General features: G+C 34.6%; 4 long non-coding RNA genes across 9 annotated transcripts; 3 read left to right on the top strand and 1 right to left on the bottom strand.

The window, feature by feature from the left end:
• The first annotated feature begins 384 nt into the window (after nt 1-384).
• LOC107965290 lies at nt 385-2,399 on the top strand. Its single transcript, XR_001705085.2, has 2 exons — nt 385-980; nt 1,070-2,399. It is a non-coding gene; the product is annotated as an uncharacterized LOC107965290 (long non-coding RNA).
• LOC102656683 lies at nt 2,006-4,854 on the bottom strand. Its single transcript, XR_410673.3, has 3 exons — nt 3,151-4,854; nt 2,919-3,055; nt 2,006-2,380 (listed from the first exon to the last, which is right to left on the bottom strand). It is a non-coding gene; the product is annotated as an uncharacterized LOC102656683 (long non-coding RNA).
• A 3,569-nt stretch (nt 4,855-8,423) lies between these two features.
• LOC113219113 lies at nt 8,424-12,077 on the top strand. 6 transcript variants are annotated; one of them, XR_003305690.1, is made up of 7 exons: nt 8,424-9,021; nt 9,090-9,304; nt 9,378-9,601; nt 9,745-10,671; nt 10,767-11,139; nt 11,232-11,652; nt 11,870-12,077. It is a non-coding gene; the product is annotated as an uncharacterized LOC113219113 (long non-coding RNA). The 6 variants fall into 6 exon arrangements; XR_003305693.1 differs by having other exon boundaries at nt 8,424-9,304; nt 10,767-10,837; nt 10,932-11,139; XR_003305692.1 differs by having other exon boundaries at nt 8,424-9,304; nt 11,232-11,379; nt 11,541-11,652.
• Nucleotides 12,078-12,369: 292 nt separating this feature from the next.
• Nucleotides 12,370-15,349, top strand: LOC113219095. Its single transcript, XR_003305629.1, has 2 exons — nt 12,370-14,692; nt 14,829-15,349. It is a non-coding gene; the product is annotated as an uncharacterized LOC113219095 (long non-coding RNA).
• The last annotated feature ends 335 nt before the right edge of the window (nt 15,350-15,684 follow it).

Genomic DNA, 15,684 nt, shown 5'->3' with positions numbered 1-15,684 from the left:
GACGATGCTGGAGGAAACGGCCTCGAGATATTCGAATTCGTCACGAGAATCCAGCCGAGATACATACATACATATTTCTTCAAATTCGATTTTGTAATCCTTCCATGTAGCGGAGGACACGACAGTTGAAACTCGCCTTCTATTAAATTTTATCGTTCCATTTTAGAAATTTTTGAAATTTAATTCGTTTCGATCCCTCATTCTCGGTTTTATCATTGCTACGATTTCGTAAAGAAATAATTTGTGCGGAGAAAAAAAACTAAACAAATTTTAAACTAACCTCGAAATATTCTTCAATATTTCTTACTTCAATTTAACTTTTTCTTCTTTTTTTTCTCGGTAAAACTTATATATATATCCATTTCCAAATTTTATATATATCAATCCTCCCTTATTATCTCTCTTAATTTTTTTCTTATTGAAAAAATTGATATTCTTCGTTCAATATATCGATACAGTGTACACGCGATATACATAGATATCGTATCCAACTCGAAGAGATACTAATATTCTTTGAATAAGATGGAATGAAAAAAAAAAATAAATAAATAAAGCAAAAGTATCGAGAGATATTTCCAAATATCGAACGTCAAACAAGATAAAAAAGGAAAAAGGAATGCACGCCACGATTTTCCCACGTCCAAACTTCCGCTCCATCTATATCGTTATCTACAACTACTTGAACAAACTCGGGACGAAAACTCGGGCAGGCCTGACGTGAACGATAACGATCGTCTGTTGACTCTCGAAAGAATATCGATCATCCATCCTCCGAAGCTCGTCGATTATCTCCTCGAATGAATATTTGCAAAACGTCTCCTCAGAGATAGAAAACCGTGAAGATTCGAAGGTTCTTTTTCCCGAGGATAGAGAGGTTAGAAAATTCGTTTGTTTCTCTGCCTGTTTAAACTGACACGGAAATGGTAAATATTGCCTGTGCGAAACGTGGTTTGCGCTTCGCTTGGAAGATTCCTCCTCGGGTAAGAACTTTTTTCTTTTTGTTTTCTTTGAGTTTTTTTTTCAAGTTTCGACAAGCTGTTTTACAATTATATTTAACTTCGACTTTCAGTATCGTCACGAAGAATAGAGAGTAGCTTTAACGAAATGAGAAGAGATAATAGAATTCTTCTGTAAAAAAAATCGTTATGATGAATTTCGATGAAATGGAAATTATTTCTATCGATTTATCTAATTTATCTGTTGTAAATAGAACACAAGAAGAGAAACGATTCTTCGTTTATTCGTTTTCTTTAACTTTCTGGAATCCTTAAGGAGATGGAAGATTGTTGTACGAATGTGGAATAAATAAATGATAATCGATGATTGAACAAGAGTTGTTCTTTAAGAGGGTTGAAAAACAAAAAAGGAACAAGTTGAACGGAGGAAGTAAAATTTATAACACGAAGAAAATCGTTATTTACGGTCTCCTTAAGTGGATCGTTAGTCCGTGATCCGATTTAGCAAGAACAACCGGTCCTCCTCGCTGGATCGGCCCGATCATCTGAACAAATACGAGACACATGCTCAAATAGAATATTCGCTGCTTTGTTGTCGTCGATAAGCTGCTTAACACCGTTGGATCACCATACAGCCATACTAGCATTAATTACTCGTTCCATTGTAAATGAATTTTTTTTTAAAACGTGAAAACATTCTGCATAAAATTGTATTTAAAAATACGCATTTTTTCATAGAGTATGGTATGTACAAATTTTGGAAATTTTATAAATAAGAATTTTCGAAAGTAATTCGAAAGTGGAAAGTATTTTTTTTTTTTACAAATGGATACCCTTCAGCGTAATTTTCACTCTTAACACCGCTTGCGAAAAAAATATATTCTCCAATTCTACTCTCGACTGAGCATGCGTCTTAAGGGTTCGGAAGTAAATTCGAGAGTAAAACTTTTCAATATTTACTTTCGAAATATAATTTTTCCGACGACGATTAATTTTAATTTCGAAAGGGAGAGAATTAATTTTCCAAACTTTTTTTTTTTTTTATTACGTATAATTTTTTCACAGAGTGGAGAAATTATTCTCCATGGTGGTTTTTGAATTTCAAATCGTATCCTCCGAATAAATCTATTTCGGAGGATCGAAAGAAACGTCTGCTCGATGCATCATTGTCACGGCTGTTTCCTCGCGTATCTCTTTCTTTTACTTTCTTTCTCCGTTCTCCCCACGATGACTAAGAGTTTTCGTATCAGGTGATCAGATCGAAGGATTAACACGGCGTCCGCTTAAAAACTTGGCCTGCTGATCATAGATGCGGTATTCATGAAAACGAAAGCATTCTGTAACCCTTCTCGAAGGTTACATAATGTATCAGAAGACAACGGAACCTGGGCGAATCGCATTATACAGATCTGGATCGTGATCGTCTGGAAGAAAAAAAAAAAAGGGAAAAAAAATCGTCTCGAAAGTAGTAAATTCTTTTATCTCTTTTCAAGGGAGAAATGTAATTTCTATAGTGACTGCATTTTTTGGAGAGAAAATAAAATAAAATGGCCCGTGGATTCGGATCGAAAATAGGGATGTGGGATGGTGGTAGAAAAAGGTGGAGCATGTGGGTATGCTGGAAAGTGGATATGCGACACTGAACGGGCATTGGAATGATTTATGGAGTATGAAATGGGACGAAAAAGAAACGGAGGATTGAGGAGGATAGCGATGGAGTCGAGGCGTTTCGTATTATTAACATTCGTTCGAGGAATCGAAATATTTTTGTGCAGATTTAAAAAAAACGAATAAAATATGCGCAACGAGAGGATTTCGACTAGGAAAATCATCGCTTGTGAGAAAATCGATTTATTTGATTTATGAACCACGATAGGAAGGCAAACAGTTCGAGAAAACGAAATATTTTTGTATGGAGATTATTCCTCGTCGAAAAAGAAGTAAGATATGTAAAATTATCACCTGGAAATCTCTTTGTGAGAAAATCGACGTTCGTGGATTCGTCCCATCCTGTATTCCGTATGCCGTGTTTTCAATTTCGACTTTCGAGAAAATTGACTCGTATCGAAAAATCTTTCTCTAATTTTCCACGAAGAATGCTGCGTTAAATAAAAACAAGATCAGAATCGAGTAATTTTTTAAAAGAAAAAAGTAATTTCTTCAAGCATTTTAAACAAGTGCATTCGAACATAACCTCGAATATAATCGATTGTTCACCGACTACCGAAACAGTTTCTTCTTTGCAAGCGGCTGGTGCATCTCCCGCGCTTTTTTGCCTACCATAATGCGGTGCACGGAGTGTTTCGAACCCTCGTCTCTCATCGAATGTTCCTTCTTGTTCCCTCCGTCTCGCAACGACACGCACAACTTTTACGACCGACCATTTATAACCGGCTGTCCACGTGAGGGGGAGGGGCCCAGGGGCGACGTGCACGGCCCTGCTCCTCTGGAATAATTAATCCCTTGGAATTTTCACTAAAATTCTATAAACGAGACGGTTAACCAACTCGACGATTCGACGTCTACTTATTAATTATCAGAAAAGGGATTAAAATTAATAAAATTGTTTATAATAGTGTTAATGCGAAACGATAATTTGTTATGATAATGATAATTTCTCTTTGTGCAACCATTAACTCGATTCCACACTTTCTTATCTTAATCTATCTGATCCAGCTGATTAATATATGAACATTCTCCAACTTGTTATTGTCAATTTCACAACGAAGATCAGATTGCAATCGAAGCTTGATTAGAATGAATCTCTACAAATACACGAGGTGTGTTAATGTATTTGTGAGACTCTTTGGAGTCAATTCTTGAGGCCAAAGCAAACATAAAAGTCGATATACAAAAATTAATGCTTAAGTTATTAAATTATTAAGTTATAAACAATTGAAATTTGTTGATCTCTATGATTATTTTAACCTCTCGAAAATTATTTCTCCGTATTATACGAACGTCTGTTTCTAACGTATCATACGAACAAAGATGGGCAAAATTTTAATAAAATTAGTTTAATAATTTATTATTCATCGAATAATTGCTACGAATAAACGTTATTGAGCCATTTTAAGTAAAATTATTTAAGTAATTATTTAAAGTTTATTCGAAATTGTTAACTAGTTACTTTTTCAACGGGTCCAACACTGCGTAATATATAACCTCAAAACGATATAATCTAATCTAACTTTTCCATAATTACAACAAGAAGAGAGAGATATTTGTTATTATTGCACAATTTAATAAAATTTTCATTAATCATCAAGTTACTATCTAGTGATAAATAAGTTGAAAAAGAAAAATTATTGATGAATAATTGGAACATTTCGATCTCTGGCTACCGTAATCGTTACCGTTACGCTTGGCAGTTAATATAACGTGTCCACGAGCAATTAAAAGCAACGACGGGCAATTAGCAACGTCCTTATCGTTCATCGGCTCGCTGCCAGTCGATCGCGAGATTCCTGAGAGATAAGGATCTTCGGATAACACCGTTAACTTATCATTATTGATCTCCTCGAACCCGCTCCGAAATCGATCGAGGTCAACGATTACGCGAATCACCACCTTCTCTCTTTTTTATTGGCGAAAATTATTCTGGAACATCTGCACGATAACGAGATTCCACTTGTTAACAACTAAGCAAATACGTTTTTATCTTCTATTTGAAATGGCTCTGTGTACGTGTGTCGAGAATAGATGTCAGACTGACGAGCAAGATTTTCTTTTCTAATTAATTGTTGAAGAAGTTATATTCGTAATTGGTTTAATTTTCGTGTCTGCGTTATTTTATATATTTTCTCTATTTGATCAAAAATCAAACAAGAATCTTAATCTAACTTAACCTAACTTTTTGATTTGATACTATATTCATATCAAGTTTAATTTTTGTATGTGCGCCAAATATATGTAATTTTCAATTTCTTATAATAAAAAAAAATGTTAATTGAAAGAGTATATATTATCACACAGTTATAAGTAATTATTGAGTCAATAAAATCTTTATTTCAACTCTTCAAATGTTTTATAATTTGAAAGATTCTTCGTAAGTAAAAAGTTTTTAACTTGTTCGTAAATTTTTATTTTCGAAAAGAGAAGAGTAGGAAGATTTGGAAAGGTAGTCTCAACGGTCTAGAAGACTCTCGATCGTCCGTTGTTGGAGTGAGGAGGGACTGTTATCGTGAATCTTGGGTAGCCAGAGCCCCGGTAGTGATGATGGTATCGGCACGGCTCGTCCAGAGACATTGATTTTCCATAAATACAGATGCGATGCTAATTAGATGCCAGTTGCACTTGATGTGCTCGTTTCTCGATTCGAGAATCGATTTTAGAATAAATATCAGCTTTGAAAATCAAAATTGATTATTTCTTATCTTATAATAGCAGAAAAAATTTATTTCCGATCTTACTGATTTATAATGTAAAAGATAATTTCTATGAAAAAAAGTAAATTTATATGTAAATGTTTCTCAAGATTAATCTAGTATATTTTTTTCTATGAATGAAACTAATTTCATGGATCATTTAAATTATTGAAAATCTTTTATCTGAAATTTTATATTTCCCTTTTCAGTGAAAAATCTCGAATTTTCCAAGATTTTGTAAGGAAACATAAATAATTAATTTTTTTTCCGTGATCTACACCAATATTTACGAGCGGTTCGATGGTTTTAGGTCGATAAAACGAATCAGGGTTTCTCTGAACAACTCAAACATATTTGTCACGCTCCTGGATCGAATTTCTATTGGTTTTCTTTCAAAGTCCATTTCAAAAACGCGTTTCGTTTTACGGTTCCACCCTTATCTGCATGATCTTTCTCTTAGTCGAACTATTTTTATCGTTCTTCATGAGTCATTTCAGATTTTCTTTAGAATTTGTGAGAAAAGATTTCGTTTCTTTTGTATATGTATCTTTTAAAACAAAATTTATCTTTCTTATGAAAAATAAATTAAATTTCAGATATATCCATAGATGTCTCTAGAAACGTCGCTTGAATTCAAATCACAAATTAGAACATTCATAGAGATATCCTAGTAACTTTATTATAAATTACGATACTCAATGTACTACATTTTTCAAATTTTTCAAAATTATGAACGACTTTAATAAAACTTTCTTTGAATTCAAATTACAAATTAGAATACCAAACATATCATATATTTGATATGCTAAATTTTTAAAAAATTCATGGCTGACCCTAGTAACTTTCCTTTGATTCTTATTCATATATTTTCGAAACTCTAAGAATTAAATAATCTAATATATTATCATCGTAGATTACCTCTGACCCAATGATCGTGCTTTAAAACGAGCTCGAATCGAATAATTTATTTGTATTTCGTGCGGGACAGGAAGCGACGTTAGATTCCGGAGGTGGCATAGGGATTCCAGGGGTAGCGTGTCTCATAGATCGCTAGGTTTATGGAACAGTGCCGTGGCACGGCAGATGATTACCGCCACTTACGACATTCGCTCGCCGATCGTTCGAGTGCTTTTACATCGAGGTGGCGACTTATCGATCCGGTCCTTATGCCTCGTACACACAACGTGTAACCTCGAAAGGTCGAGCTCATTTGCATAGCCCGCATTCGCCCTCTTGAGACTCTATTTCTTTATGTGTATCGTGTTCGTTTCGGTCGTTGAACAATTTCATTCGAAAGATCGTACGTAATCTGCAAATCGTTTATTTTCTGTTGATATCTGCGGTTAATTTGAAATTTTTGTCAAAATAAAATTCTTTTTTTAGGTTATGTATCATGTTTGTTTCGTTAAACATTTTCATTTGAGGTATCGTACGAAATGTGGTAAATCGTTTATTTTCTATCTATATTTACATTTAATTAAAAATTTTTTGAAACAGAATTTTTCCTTTTTAGGTTATATTATGTGTAATAATTTAGAAAAACGAATCTATTCTATATATCTTTTGCAAATTTTTTAATTAATTTTCCATAATTAATTTTAACTTCTCGAAAAATCTGAGAAAATTCTGAAATACTTATGGAAACGTTTACTTTATAATTGTGTAATTAAATATTTGACTTGTCAATATTATACTTATCAATGAAAGTAAGGAATTCAAAAGAATTAAGATTCAAGTTGTGCATGGAAAGTAAAATGACAGATATGGATAAAACTTGAAAGGAATAAATCAAAGTCCACATTCTAATCTCTAATCCTGAGCTCTGTTATACTCGATTAGGTTAACGACTATGAGATCCCGGGTGTCAAGTTCGATTTGCCGGTTCACGAGCCTGTTATCTAATAGTTAAGCCGATAGTGACGATGTTAGCCAGTCAACGAGGCCTCTTATCTAATGTTTGACTAACATCAGCCAACGATCAGAGTTCGGTTCTATTCGGTTCACGATCTCGTTACGTAATCTCTTGTCAACATCTTACTTAACTTACTACCGACTTCTTACGACTAGCCTCTGTGTAGCCATAGTTTGAGCCAAAGTTACGGATTTATCGAAAATTTAAAGTTTTGACACGAGCAGGACGTTGATATCAGTCAGACAATATCGCGTATCCGCGTCTATTTATGGAAGAAACTAACAAAGAACCAGCGGATGCCATGCGCCATTACTGACTTGTAATATCCTGGGTTCATTTTTCTCCTTGTTATCTCTTTTTACAATTTCTTAGAGTTCTTAAAAATTTCTTCGATTATTATTTCAATTTTTCGTATGGAGAAAAAAATTTTAGAATTTTCTAAAGTATCTCTTATAATTGGATGATTCAAATTAGGTTAGATTAGGTTAGATTAGACTAGAATTCTGGAATTTTCAAAATATTTTTTAATTAGGCAACTCAAGTTAAAATTAAAATAGAAATTTTATCTTTATTCTGTGATTATTTTTTTTATTTTACTTGGAGAAATAAGATTTGAAAAATATATCATTATTTATTCACTTTCTACTATTATAGCGATAAAAGATCGTAAAATCGACGATAATTCAGGAAAGATTCATCCATAATCAAAACTGTACAATCATTAGCAAGAATAAATGATTTTCCTATCTTTCTCGATTGTTCTCCAATCGTATTCCCTATTCACGAATTCATATTTTCCAATGAAAATAATACACAAGATAATAAAACCTCTGGGGTCGATTTATATTATCGATTTCGTTGATCTCCTCTATCCAGGTCACTGTATTGTGCAAACAATCGTCTGTGAATAATGCAAAAGAAAGCGAACGTATTATCGTTACTTTTTTTTCTTTTTTCTCCGCCGACGATAACGACGTGAAAATTGTTTACGAACATTCTATCTGCGAGAGGTATCTCTTATTATCGTATATTTCGAAAAAATATTAAATATTCAACTGGAATTTGCTTATTTGACGATAAACAAGTTCGTATTTTATGAGTTATTAAAATTTCAAATTTTTTTTTTTTAACGAAATTAAATATGAACATATTGGAATCGCCTAGTCCTTTTTTAGTGATATTTTTTTCATATATTTTCTAGTGAAATTTTTACTGCGAAAATGTTCCTCTATATTTTATATTCTCGTTACTCATTTTTCTTTTTAGTCTAATCTCTTAAATTTCAATCGAAGGAAAATTCGTACGTCTAATGATTGACAAGGAAGTTCCTTGTAAATTAATCAAAATGGCGGTGAAAAATTACGATAATCCTCACGGTCGTCGTGCTATCTTTTAGTTATTTATAGTCGTGGGCATACAACAATGACAGGTATATTCGATAACGAATTCTAGTTAGAAACTGAACATTATCCTCGTTTAAAACGGAATGGAAGCTGAATAACCGAGGAAAATTCTTTCGTAATTGGCTTCCGGAATTTTATGTTTCATTGAACTTCTCATCGACTCTGTTTACTTGTAAATCTATGCATTTTTTATCATTTTTAATATTTACGTAATTGATCGAGAAAATTGTTTTGTAAAAAATCGATCGACGATAATTATCATGTGAAAGATAATTAAGTGAAATGAAATTGTTATAAATTATCGTGTCCATTGATTTTGAATTAATTAAACGAAGAATTCGATGAAAAAGAAGGAAAGAGAAATGATTCTAAATTTTTAACCGGTAATGCACATACAGTAGATAGTGACTCAAAGTGAAAAAATAAATAGAAGTTTATTTATTTAACCAAGACAGCTAGGAAGTTGGAGTTCTGCCACGAGATTGCCACTCTCAAAGTTGTTTCTACGACCACGCAGAGGTGGAAAGCTTTGGTCGACGACGATAGCCTCTTTGCACGCATACCCGCTCGCGTATTTGCACTTTGTCCGACTGTAAATTACGTTTCCACGGCGTGGCGAGATACAGCGAAAACGCCATTGGACCCTCTTCGTGGACTATTATCGTGGTACCATCTCTCTTCATTTTCCTCTTTTAAATTCTTCTTACAAAATTACTCGAATCCGACATTTTCTTTTCAGCAACGAGGATATCTAAACTTATATATATATATAAGTACATATACTTCTGCTTAAAAGTCTTGGAATATCTTTTATGGTGTAATCATGAATTTTAATTTTTACGTTAAATACATTAATATTTATTGATGGTCACTAAATTTCTTAACTCTTTACTCTGTAAACATTTTCACGATTACCTCGAACCATAAACGATGGTCATTTGTATTCAACGTGATTTTCAATAGGTAATAGTCTAGCATTTTCCAAGCTTCTGAAGAAGCTGAATAGACGTTAAAATAAAAAATCATTATATAGCAATTTGTCCGAATTATATTTTTTTAAAAATGCTTAAGGAATAAGGATTAAAATTTTCGAACAAATTTTATAGATGTTTCGAACGGAGAGGAAGAAAAGTTCCACGAAGAGAAAAATCGAGCGATCCAAAAAGGGAAGAAAGAAAGATGAATTCGTGCATTTAATAATATATATATATATATTTTATCGAACGAAAAGTGCTCGATGAAGGAAAGAAAAAATTTGATGGAAAAAGAAAAAGGCCCAATGAAGGTTGCATCGACTCAATTAAGAGATCATCATATTCATTTAATAAGTACAATAGATGTCCTAAAACTTCTCGAATAAAGAATGTTTATACTCGAAAAAAAAAAAAAAAGACGCACGGAAGAATCCGTGGAACGGGGGCCAGGCCCAGAGAAGGAGGAAATGAGATGGAAGATGGTGGGTCAGGCGAAAAAGGAAGAGGCAGAGAGTCGATCGAGGATTAAGTAGTCGAGGTGATCTCGCGCACTTAGGGCTACAAGGGATAAAGCTCCGGCACTGTCAGTGGGCAGGGTGGGACGAAGGGTGGACCAACCGGTCCTCGAGGTTGCCTCGGCTTATTCAGTCAACGAACTCTGCGGGCCTACGACGTGACACTGACCCCTCCAGGGTAAACGTCCCTGGCCGGTCGCTTTATCAATGTAAACGCGCCGATCGCCGGTGGAAATAAATGGGAAAAAAGAGAAGGAGGGGGGAGAGGGGAAAAAAAAAGAAAGAGAAAAGAAAAAAGAGTGGAAAGAAGGGAGAAATAAGAAGAAATAAGAGGGAGAAGTGGAAAAGGAAAGGGGAAAAAAGGAGAGAGAAAGAAAAAGAAAAGGAAAGGCACGGTTGCGTCGTCGGAAGGCAAAGAGAAGTGGATGGTTGTAACATTAGCGAGACGCTGAAGACGATGATCCCTTCGGGGCGTGTTTCTTCCAACGGTATACGTATAATGTATAGGGTGGCTTGAATGAACGCATGTCCATACCTAAGAATGGTAATCTCCACAGTCATCCAATATATCTTAATTTTCTCGAGTTATCATATGAGAAAAATATTGTCATCAAATATTAAATTTTTTTCTTTTTTTAGGGACAATAATCTTTGCAATAGATATCCTTTGATCTTCTTGCTCCGTTTCATCTTCATCTCTTGAAATTGAGGTAATAGATTAATAAAGAAAGGACTTGCACTTTTATGGATTGGATTTTCATACTTAAGGAAAATTTTTCCAATTTTTTTGATCTTGTTCTCAAGGTAATTGATTAATAAAGAATGGATTGCACTTATGGATTGGATTTTTTCCAATGGACGTTCTTTGATCCTGTTCCATTGGATATTTATTGCATCGACACGTTTGAAAATTGAGGTATTCGATGCTAGTGAACGGTATGAACGATATGTAATAAAGAGAAGGATTTTAAATTATTAGGAGGAATGGTATTTTCCAACGGAATTCGAACTGGTAAGTGCAACTTGTATATATCTGATCTTGCATGTACATACATATATACATATATGTATTCTTATTAACGTTCTTTCTATTTATTTCAATAGACTGGTATTCTCAATGGATTTGTATTTATGAATCACCTTGTGTGCACGGTGGTGAGTCCACGTTTATGGGAGAGAGCTGATAACGTTGCGAATTTCCTCACGTTCTTTCGCGTGGTAATTTGCGATTTAGCCGGAATGAGAAGGGTTGGTGGATTGTCGTGGATTTTTATCAGTGGAAGAATTGGTTTTCGCCCATTACGTTGTTTTATATATTTTATTTATACAATGGATAGAGGCTTAAAGCCTCTATTCACCTCTATCCTAAATTCAAAAAATTTAACATAATTTTTATCCTCTTCAAGGTTGAAGGAGAATTTTTTGAAGAATATTGTATACAAGCGATTAAATTGAGAAGAAAGAGTTGAGGCAGTTTTTTAGAAATATATTTGGAAAAGAAGGAGAAAATAATGGGTATAATAAGGTAGGTGTTCCAGTAGTCTATCGGGAACAAGAATGCTTTTTCCTTATCGGAGAAACTTATCCGGGGAACACAGTGGGGTTGGCATTGCTCCCGTATCTGTGCCCTCGTGCGATAAACTGGCTAAAACCCAAGAACAATAATAAATACGATAATAACGACAGCCGCGATACTCTCTAAAAACTTCTACGATTTTATTTTTTAACATTTTTTTTTTCAGGGGGAAAGGAAAGATAGAAAGATACGTCGAACTTGGAGAAAGAATTTTCTTCTTCTTCAGGGATTTAGGAGCTTATCTATTAGGAGAAGAGAAAGATTCTCGTTTTCTCAAGAGTTTTAATGTACATTGTATGTTATTTATCTTGTACTTCCGATTAAATTACGATAACGAGATTATCTATTTTTAGATAGATACTCTCTTAAAAGAATATTTTTTTTTTTTAAATTATTCTTTACCAAAATTCCAGAATTGGAAATTTCAAACTATTCGAATTATTTTCTTATAAGACATTCCATGTTGAGATTTTTTTTTTCTCTGTTTTATCAAAATTCGAAAAATGACAAAAAATTTCTCAAAAAAACTTCGTGTATTCCATCCGTATTAATTATTCAAATTACCCTCCTAGACATCGAGATTTCGAATTCGAAATTTTAAAAATTTCAAAATCTCATTAAATTACATTCGAATTATTCAAATTATTTATCCGTGAGACACGTTACATGATTTATAAAAATTTTGAATTTATCAAAAAAATGTGGAGAATTGAAAATTTCAAAAAACTATACGCATTCCATCCTTAATGAATCCCTTCGAAATGTTCAAATGACGAGACATAACCTCACCAACGAGAAGCATCGATCTACGCGGCTAGGCAAACGAGGAAGATCAATTTGCATCGGAGGAGGTAATCGAGACCGAAGAAGAAATCGAGCGTAGGAAGAGAAGGCGGAGAATCACTCGTAGCAAGATTGTGTCGCTGATTCATTAATTTACCGGTGCCTAGAGGAAGGAGCGGGGGGAGCGGCGCAAAAACCGTTGCAACAAGACGGAAAGGCGGGTGCAGGAAGCTGGTCCGTAATTGACGATTCTTCATAACGGAATCCCTTCCCTTTTATTCGCGCGAAGAACGGCAGGAATTGCTGCTCGATGATGAGTCTATCTTCTTTTCTTTTCCTTCCTCTTCTTCCCCTTCTTTTTCTTCTTCTTCTTTTTATAACTCTGAACGTGATCGAACGTGTCGAGTCCTCGACTTTTTCCGCATGAAATTTCTTCGATCGTAATTTTCAATGAACCGTTCGATCGAATCAAATCGTCTGGACTCGAGATTTCGTTTTGTTTTTATAAAAATGAAATTTGTATGCGTATACATCGAAGATAATTTTCACGAGGAGATTAATTTATGCGATTCGTGGATTTCGAAATATCGAGTTTCGAATTGTCTTTATCTTTTTTTCAATATTCTCGAAAGACTATTTTTCGATATCGTAGTTAATTTTTAAATTCTAACTTAACCTGTATTAAACTTATCGAATTTTTCGAACGTTTCAAAGTTTCGAGTATCGATTATTCACCGATAATCACAATTTGTAAGTTAGGTTAGTCGACCAGTTCGATTTTGATAAAACGGTGAAAAGAGGATGAATAGTGTGTAATTCAAGATTGTTAATGGGAATCTTTGGAGGATGACCTCGGGCTATTTGGTTCAATGGCGGTTGATTCAATCCTCGAGCAGCGAGGCTGAACGACTCCTATTTAGCGGGACTTAATCGAGCCACTACCAAATTAAAAGAAACCTCTACATCTCGAGATCTCTGCAGGATCAATTGAACCTTTTGTGTTCCTTTTGTGATATATTAGATGATTGGAAATCGACGATGATCGTTGTTATCTCGAAAGAGATAGAACGAAAACGGATATCACATTCTATCGATTTTTTAACAATTTCCATTAACATGGAGAATGTATAATTATTTCCGCGTAATTTAAAATTGAAAATTTAATCGAACTTGAATTTTTAAAATCCGTACATTCTTCGGAATTTTCTATCGTGAAAATTGAAATGAACTTTGTCAATATGTTTTCAAAACCAGGAAAATTTATTATCGCAATCGTAATTATCGTTGTTATAGCAAACATTGTAATTATCGAAACCTCGAAAAAAAAAAATTATTATTAAAACAGTGTAGAAATCTGTTTCGCAAAAAACTAGAAATAGAAAACCTGTAATTCAACCCCATTGAATAAATTAGCTTGCAAAGTATGTTGGAGAAGGTATGTAAATCGCAATAAATATCTTCTCAAGGAAAACTTGCACATTGACACGGAAGAAATTCGAAAATGGCGAAATCTGTAGGTAACAAAGGAACCTGCATGTTCAGCCGATATATACCTTGAGAAAAATTACTAAGCAAACTCGAAAATAATATTTTCCCCAGGAATAGGAATGAAAAAACTGCACGTTCCATCCGAGATGTCCGCCGCGCCCTGTACAAATAAATTGCTAGAACTCGACGTCTCTTTTCCTCTCTCATTCTTATTTCATTGCTCGGTCTCACTCTCGAGAAGGAGATCGAATTGAATGGCCATTGCTGGCAGTCGCACCTTGCGGCAACGAGGAGGGACGTGTACGTACGGTCGATTAAGTCGATTGGATAAAGACCGAGAGAGAGCAAAACCGGTGATCTCGTTCCACGCGGTGGCCCCGATGTATCTATAACCGTGTTCCACGGTCATAGGCGCGAGTATTGCTACAAATGAGAGTTTGAGGCGTCACTGACTCGCCGTGCAACTCTCTTGTCTCGCTCTCTCGACTCTGCATTCCTTTCTAAGCCTGTCCTCTCCGTTTGTTATCGCTTATTGAGTCTGATTCGAGAATCGTCCCGATTATATTCATTTTTCTTCCCTTCTAACGTCGATAACGTTGATTTTTAACGATCGAACAAAATTTTTTTTAGGTTAGATAAACATCGTGATCGATTATTTATTGATATCGATACAGTTTTCGATAAATTCTTATATTTTGACCACGGTTATCGTGATTAGGTTTGTATTTTACTTGATATTTTTGACATTAAAGTGAAAATGTGTGATCGTAGAGAGATTCGAACTACAAATTTTTGATAAATTCATTATGGCCATAATGATATAACGAATAATAATGAAAGTTTATTTTTTTTAGATTTGGAAAATTTCGTTAAAGTTGAATGTAATTATCTATTGAAAAAAGTGAATACGTGGCGCGAGAAGGAGATCTCGTAGCGGACAAACGACGTGGAAAGTCCAACGAGACAGCAGTTGGCACACAGTCCGGCTCTCGATTCATGCGACATCACGTGTCGCATCCGAAGATACACGCTTTCTTTGTGTGGCATTAACGTATTCCGACTTGGACGCTGCATCGGAAACACCGTTCTAAATCGGTTTCAAAAAGTTTGAACCGTGTATCCCCATGAGAAAGTATCCACTATCTATCTTACGTGATTGCATAATCGACGCAAAAAGAAAAAAAAACTAAAAAACAAGCGGAATAAGAATAATTAAGAGGTTAGAAATACAGCCAGGAAATCGTAAAAAGATAGAGAAAGCGGGGCGCCATTAAATTACAGGTAAACGAATCATATTTCATTCTCCAATTTCTTCTGAAATTCGCTGTGTCTATTAAAAAAAAAAAAAAAAAAAAAAAAAGACAGAAAAAATTATCGATCGAGTGTCGACCAGAGAACTAACGAATCGTATTTTACGTTTCAATCCACGGTTTTATCTACGAAATGATAAAATGGATGGAATGGAAAGCGAGAGTCCAAAGTAGAGATAAAGAAAGAAGAAAACGAAGGAAAGGAATAGAAAAATGGAAGGCCGGTCGATTATTGGTGGATGAAAATGGCGGAAGAGGGAAGAAACGCGGAAAATCAAGCTATTAATATACGCGGGGACCCGGCCGGGCAACATTCTAAGCAAGCGGAGAAACACACGTTGTTTCGCGCGGTTGCTCGCCAAGCAGAACGAAGAATTTTAACGCTCCTCCTTTTCCCGCA

This window comes from Apis mellifera, linkage group LG11 (assembly GCF_003254395.2).
Source record: "Apis mellifera strain DH4 linkage group LG11, Amel_HAv3.1, whole genome shotgun sequence".
NCBI lineage: Eukaryota > Metazoa > Arthropoda > Insecta > Hymenoptera > Apidae > Apis > Apis mellifera.
Note: the sequence above shows the minus strand (reverse complement) of the source record. Positions and strands in the feature narration are given on the sequence as shown.